This window comes from Schistocerca serialis, chromosome 7 (assembly GCF_023864345.2).
Source record: "Schistocerca serialis cubense isolate TAMUIC-IGC-003099 chromosome 7, iqSchSeri2.2, whole genome shotgun sequence".
Taxonomy (NCBI): Eukaryota; Metazoa; Arthropoda; class Insecta; order Orthoptera; family Acrididae; genus Schistocerca; species Schistocerca serialis.
The window spans coordinates 569,945,821-569,952,947 of NC_064644.1; the positions used below are offsets into that span (position 1 = coordinate 569,945,821).

Sequence of the window (7,127 nt, forward strand, 5' to 3'; positions counted from 1 at the left end):
AGTTGTACGAGAACCTAGCTACCGCCCAGTTGTACGAGAACCTAGCTACCGCCCAGTTGTACGAAGCCTTTCTCTCTCATTAGCCGAGAGACAGAATAGCCATCAGCTAAGTTAATGGCTACGAACTAGCAAGGCGCCATTTGTATCAGTGCCTATAGCTTACGAGTATTCAAGAGAGATGTATTCCAAGGACTAATTAAAAGATAAGTAATAAGCATCTACATACTTTTCTTCTTATTCATTTATAAGTTCTCCTGTTCCAGTACTTCACGCCCGTCTGCATTAGTCTCGCGTGCCTTTTCAGCCATCTCAACTTCACGGTGTCGGCCCAGCTACCGACACAACAAAAATCACTTTCTTTCAAAAATGGTTCAAGTAGCTCTGAGCACTGTGGGACTTAACATTTGAGGTCATCAGTCCCCTAGAACTTACAACTACACTACTGGTCATTAAAATTGCTACACCACGAAAATGACGTGCTACAGACGCGAAATTTAACCGACGAGAAGAAGATGCTGTGGCATGAAAATGATTAGCTTTTCAGAGCTTTCACACAAGGTTAGCGCCGGTGGCGACACCTACAACGTGCTGATATGAGGAAAGTTTTCAATCGATTTCACATACACAAACAGCAGTTTACCCGCGTTGCCTGGTGAAACGTTGTTATGATGCCTCGTGTAAGGAGGAGAAATGCGTACCATTACATTTCCGACTTTGATAAAGGTCGGATTGTAGCCTATCGCGATTACGGTTTCTCGTATCGCGACACTGCTGCCCGCGTTGGTCGAGATCCAATGACTGTTAGCAGAATATGAACTCTGTGGGTTCAGGAGGGTAATACGGAACTCCTTGCTGGATCCCAACAGCCTCGTATCACTAGCAGTTGAGGTGACAGGCATCTTACCCGCATGGCTGCAACGGATCGTGCAGCCACGTCTCGATCCCTGAGTCAACAGATGGGGACGTTTGCTAGACAACAATCATCTGCACGAACAGTTCGACAACGTTTGCAGCAGCATGGACTATCAGCTCGGAGACCATGGCTGCGGTTACCCCTGTCGCTGCATCACAGACAGGAGCGCTAGCGATGGTGTAATCAACGGCGAAACTGGGTGCGCGAATGGCAAAACGTCATTTTTTCGGATGAATTCAGGTTTAAAGCATCATGATGGTCGCATCCGTGTTTGGCGACATCGCGGTGAACGCACATTGGAAGCGTGTATTCGTCATCGCCATACTGGCGTATCACCCGGCTTGATGGTATGTGGTGCCATTCATTACACGTCTCGGTCACCTCTTGTTCGCACTGGCGGCACTTTGAACAGTGGTAGTTACATTTCAGATGTGTTACGACCCGTGGCTCTACCCTTCATTTGATACCTGCGAAACCCTACATTTCAGCAGGATAATGCACGACCGCATGTTGCAGGTCCTGTACGGGCCTTTTTGGATACAGAAAATGTTCGACTGCTGCCCTGGCCAGCACATACTCCAGATGTCTCACCAATTGAAGAAGTCTGGTCGATGGTGGCCGGGCAACTGGCTCTTCACAATACGCCAGTCACTACTCTTGATGAACTGTGGTATCGTGTTGAAGCCGCATGGGCACCTGTACCTGTACACGCCATCCTAGCTCTGTTTGATTCAATGCCGAAGCGTATCAAGGCCGTTCTTACGGCCAGAGGTGGTTGTTCTGTGTACTGATTTCTCAGGATCTACGCACCCAAACTGCGTGAAAATGTAATCACTTGTCATTTCTAGTATAATATATTTGTCCAATGAATACCCGTTTATCATCTGCATTTCTTCTTGGTGTACCAATTTTAATGGCCAGTTGTGTACTTAAACCTAACTAACCTAAGGACATCACACACATCCATGCCTGAGGCAGGATTCGAACCTGCGACCGTAGCAGTCGCGCAGTTTCGGACTGAAACGCTTGGTCACCGCAGCCGGCCATCGCTTTCTTTACTTATGCTGTCATTATCTTACTAAATTACTCAAAACCTGGTGGCAGTGAACCGTCTATGAATTGACGTAGGATATACGAAGGGCCGACTAACCCACAGAACATTTTTGTTCTGTTTCTTAAGAATAAACGGTATTTATAGCAAAACAAACTGTCCATGCTTGATTCAGATTTTACTCCAAAACTGTTCCTTTGTAATGTGGAACAGAAGCATGTTGTAAAAATAAAGAAAACGGTATAGATTTATCATAAAGCGCTGGCAGACGCAGTTTCCACACAGAAAGGTAAATTAAAAAAACCACTAAACAATAATAATCAGACTTCGCTTCAGCACTAGTTCGAACGTGTGTAAAACATGTTTCTGTAATTGATAAACAAGTTCATCATTAATCAGTAATAAAAGGAAACTCATGCTTTTAATCAAGATGAAGAACGTTCTAGTGAGTACAAAATACCATCTACATCTACATGGATACTCTACAGACAGGTCACACTTAAGTGGCAGAGGGTTCATCGAAGGACCTTCACAATAATTCCCTTATTCCACTCGCAAACAGAGCGCGCAAAAACAGAAACATCTATATCTCTCCGCGCTAGTTCTGATTTCCCTCATTTTATTATGATGATCGTTTATCCCTATTTAGGTCAGCGTCAACTAAATATTTTCACAAACGGACGAGAAAGTTGATAATTTAAATTTCGTGAGAAGATTCCACCGCAACGACAAACGCTTTTGTTTTTATGATATCCACCCCAAATGCTGTATCAAGTCCGTGACATTCTACCCTATTTCACGAAAGTAAAAAACGTGCCACTCTGCTGCGAACTTTCTCGATGTATTCCGTTAATCCCATCTCGTAAGGACGCCACACTGTGCAGCAACACTCCAAAAGAGGAGGCGCAAGCGTAGTGCAGGCAGTGTCTTTAGCAAATCTGTTACATTTTCTAAGTGTTCTGCCAATAGAACGCAGTCTTTGCCTTCGCTTCCCCCCAACGTTTTCTATGTGTTCTTTCCAATTTAAGGTGTTCGTAATCGTAATTCCTAGGTATTTAGTTGAATTGACGGCCTTTAGATTAGACTGATTTGTAACTGAAGTGTAACGGATTCCTTTTAGCATTCATGTGAATCACATCACACTTATTATTTAGTTTCATTTCCCAATTTTCGCACCATACACATATCTTTTCTAAATCGTTTTGAGAACTGTTCTGATCTTCTGATAAGTTTACTAGACGATAAACGGCGGTGTCATCTGCAGACAACCTAAGACAAGTGCTCAGATTATCTTCTAAATCTTTTATATATACAAGGAACAGCAGATGGCCTATAAAACTACCTTGGGGAACGCCCGCCAGAAATCAGTTCTGTTTTACTCGACCACTTTCTGTCAGTTATACTAACTGCGACCTCTCTGACAGCAAATCACGAATGCAGTCACATAACTGAGACGATATTCCATAAGACACAATTTCTCTGCCAGCCGCTTGTGTGGTAAAGTGAGAAAACCTTCTCCAAATATAAAAATATGGAATCTATTCGAAATCCCTTGTCAACAGATCTCAACACTTCGTGTATGTAAAGAGCTAGTTGCGCTTTACAAGAATGATGTTTCTAAATCCGTGTTGACTGTATGTCAAAAGACGATTCTCTTAGAGGTAACTCATACTGTTCGAATACAATATATGTTCCAAAAGCCTGCTGCATATAGCCGTTAATGATATGGGCCTGTAATTAAGTACTCCTATGGAAGTTCTCGAACACTTTCCAGTCTTTAGGTACGGATCTTTCGTCGAGCGAGCGGTTGTATATGATTGTTAAGTGGGCGCTATTGAATCAGCGTACTCTGAAAGGAACCGAATTGGTATACAGTCTAGGCCAGAAGACTTGCTTCTATTAAGTGATTTAAATTGCTTCACTACTCCGAGGATATCTAGTTCCGTTACTCATGTTGGCTGCTTTCTCAGCATTGTCGTCGATAGTATTTCCTGTGCTATCGCGGAGGGAAAGCATTGACTGTGTCTTGCCCGCCAGCACAGTTTAGCCCATATACGACCAGAATCTCCTTGGAATATCTGCCAGGTTTCGAGACAAAGTTTCATTTTGGAAACTTTAATAAGGATCTCGCATTCACGCTAAATTTCTAGCTATTAAAAGATCGCCAATCTTGGGGATTTTGTGTTCGTTTAAATTCGGTATGCTTTCTCCGTTGTTTCTGCAACAGTGTTTGTCCTGTTTTGTGTACCAAGAGGATCAGCTCCGTCGTTTGTTAATTTATTTTGTATAAATCTCTGAATTGTTGTCGATACTATTTCTTTAAATTCAAGTCACATCTGGTCTATACGTATGTTGTTAATTTGTAAGGAATGGAGATTGCGTCTCAGATAGGCGTCAAGTGAATTTTTATCTTCTTTTTTGAGTACGTATACTTTTCGTTTATTTTTGGATGATTGGGGGGCTACAATATTCATTCTCGCTACGACAACCCTGTGTTCACGAATCCCTGTATCCGTTTTGATGCTCGTTGATAGCTCAGGCTTATTTGTTGCCAAGAGGTCAAGTTTGTATTCATAACCGTTTACTATTCGCATGGGCTCATGAACTAACTGCTCGAAATAATTTTCAGAGAATGCCTTTAGTACAATATCGTTTGACTTTTTATACGTACCTCCGAATTTAACCATGTATTTTGGCCAACATATCGAGGGTAAGTTAAAGTCACCACCAGCTACAATTTTATAAGTCGGGTACATGTTTGAAATTAAAGTTTTCGCTTAACCTTTCAGCAATTGTATCACCTGCGCTGGAAGGTCTGTAAAAGAACCCAATTATTATTTTATTCCGGTTGCTAAAACTGATCTCTACCCATACTAACTCAAAGGAACTATCTACTTGAGCCTCGCTACAAGCCAAACTACTTCTGACAGCATCTAACACGCCACCGCCAACTGTGTCTAGACACCGTTAGGTTCTTCGCAAAGATCTCGGCTGAACTTATCTCTGGCTTTAGCTAGCATTCATTGCCTACAATGATTTGAGCATGAGTGCATTGTATTAGCGCTTTGAACTCTGTACTTTCCCAACGCAGCTACGACAATTTACATCTGTTATGCCGATGGATCCTGTAACAACGTTCTTCCTATACACTCTTTGAGACTGAAGCCCTTTTTATATTTCCCCGAGATCCTCTAACCTTACAAAACTGCCCAGACCACGCCACACAGCCCCTCCTGACCTATTCAGCGGAACCTGGACCTAACCACCCTTGGCACAAGTCGAGGATCTGCAGCCAGTAGCGTTGCAGAACCGTCTGAGCATCCGATCGAGGCCGTGCTCTCCGCTCTGTACCAAAGTTTCGCAATCAGTCCTGTCGAATACTCCACAAGCGGTGAGCTCTTCTTTCAAATTGCAACCAAGACTTACAGCTTTTAGCACTTCTGTTACTGCTCAAAACCAGAGACAATCTCTTCTCATCCAAAGTGACACACATCACTGGTACCGGCGTGAGCCACCACCTGCAGTTGGTTGCACCCTGTGCTCTTCATGGCATCCGGAAGGACCTTTCACATGACTGGAATAAATCCACCTGATATACACATGGAGTGCACATTAGCTTTCTTCCCCTCCTTGGCAGCCATGTTCCTAATGAGTCCTATAACGCATCTAAAATTGGAGCTCCAAACTACCAATAATCCCACTCTCTATCATTGCCAGGTCTTGGAATCTGGGAAGTGCCTTCTGAAACAGGACAAGCGATTGCATCTGGAAGAGGGACAGTGTCAGCCACAGACAGCACTTGGAACCTGTTTGTCAGATTAACCTGGGAGGCCTTACGTGGGGCCCCCTGGGAGGCTCTTTCGCCGCCTGCCACGCCCCAAGGCGACCTGCCACTTGACCTCCAGTGAGGGGTCAACCCCAGTGTGAGCAGTAACTGGGCTGGTCACCGGTGGGGGCCGATCGGTGGACTCAGCTGTGCTTGACGTCCATTGGATCCCCACGGCTGGCCCACAACGGTGGTGCCCATCCACTGCAACTTCAAGCTGTGTAATTGAAGCCATCACAGCCTGGAGCTGAGAGCTAGGTGTCACCAAGTCGGCTCACATCCGCACACAGGCATCACAGGCCTTACCGACACTAAAGACAGTGGAAAACTACACTACACAAACAAACAAGGACAATCGACGCACGCCACAGAACTCTACTGTGGATATGGAGGAAAATGCAAGAACTATGTCCAATAAATTAGATTAGAAAGCAGAGATTAAAAAAATTAACTATCAAAGCACACAGGTGAGAATAAATAATTCGCTCCTGTTTAGGAACACGTAAAATGTCACAAAATCAGGTTCTTCCCGGCAGCTGTATGTGTCTCGGTCTGTTGCTGCTGCCTGATTGGCTGATTAACTCCAACCAAGTTATTTGTCATGATGAGTAACAGGCGAAATGGTTAGGTTACCTCGGAATGCTTGCAGAATTTCTGCACAATTCACTCGCAATTACTAGACGTTCAGGCATACGACAGACTTCTTTCGCAGGGCGGAATTAAAAGGCTCTTTATTATAGTGTCGGCAACGGCCTTGCCGCAGTGGCCACACCGGTTCCCGTGAGATCACCGAAGTTAAGCGCTGTCGGGCGTGGTCGGCACTTGGATGGGTGACCATCCGGCCGCCATGCGCTGTTGCCATTTTTCGGGGTGCACTCAGCCTCGTGACGCCAAACGAGGAGCTACTCGACCGAATAGTAGCGGCTCTGGTCAAAGAACACCGTCGTAACGACCGGGAGAGCGGTGTGCTGACCACACACCCCTCCTATCTGCATCCTCAATAGAGGATGACACGGCGGTCGGATGGTCCCGATGGGTCACTTGTGGCCTGAAGACGGAGTGCTTTTTATTATAGCGTCGAACATAATTTTTTTGAGTTCCTGATGCTACAGATTCAAAGTTATCATCCCAGCTTGAACTATGAAAAAGTTTGATTAAAAGGATGTGGTGGCAACATTGATTTCGGGTCGTTCCTTATCAAATTGCTTTTATACCTGTTGTTTTCATATCGCAGTGAGTTTTGTAAATGAGTTGCTTTCTTTTATACTAACGAACTACTTTCTGTGTTATTTCGATCCAAACCTAATAACTTCTTTCTTATTCATGCATGATACAGT

At 44.3% G+C, this 7,127-nt stretch overlaps 1 pseudogene; it reads left to right on the plus strand.

The window, feature by feature from the left end:
- The first annotated feature begins 6,534 nt into the window (after window positions 1-6,534).
- LOC126413508 (5S ribosomal RNA) lies at window positions 6,535-6,651 on the plus strand (annotated as a pseudogene).
- The last annotated feature ends 476 nt before the right edge of the window (window positions 6,652-7,127 follow it).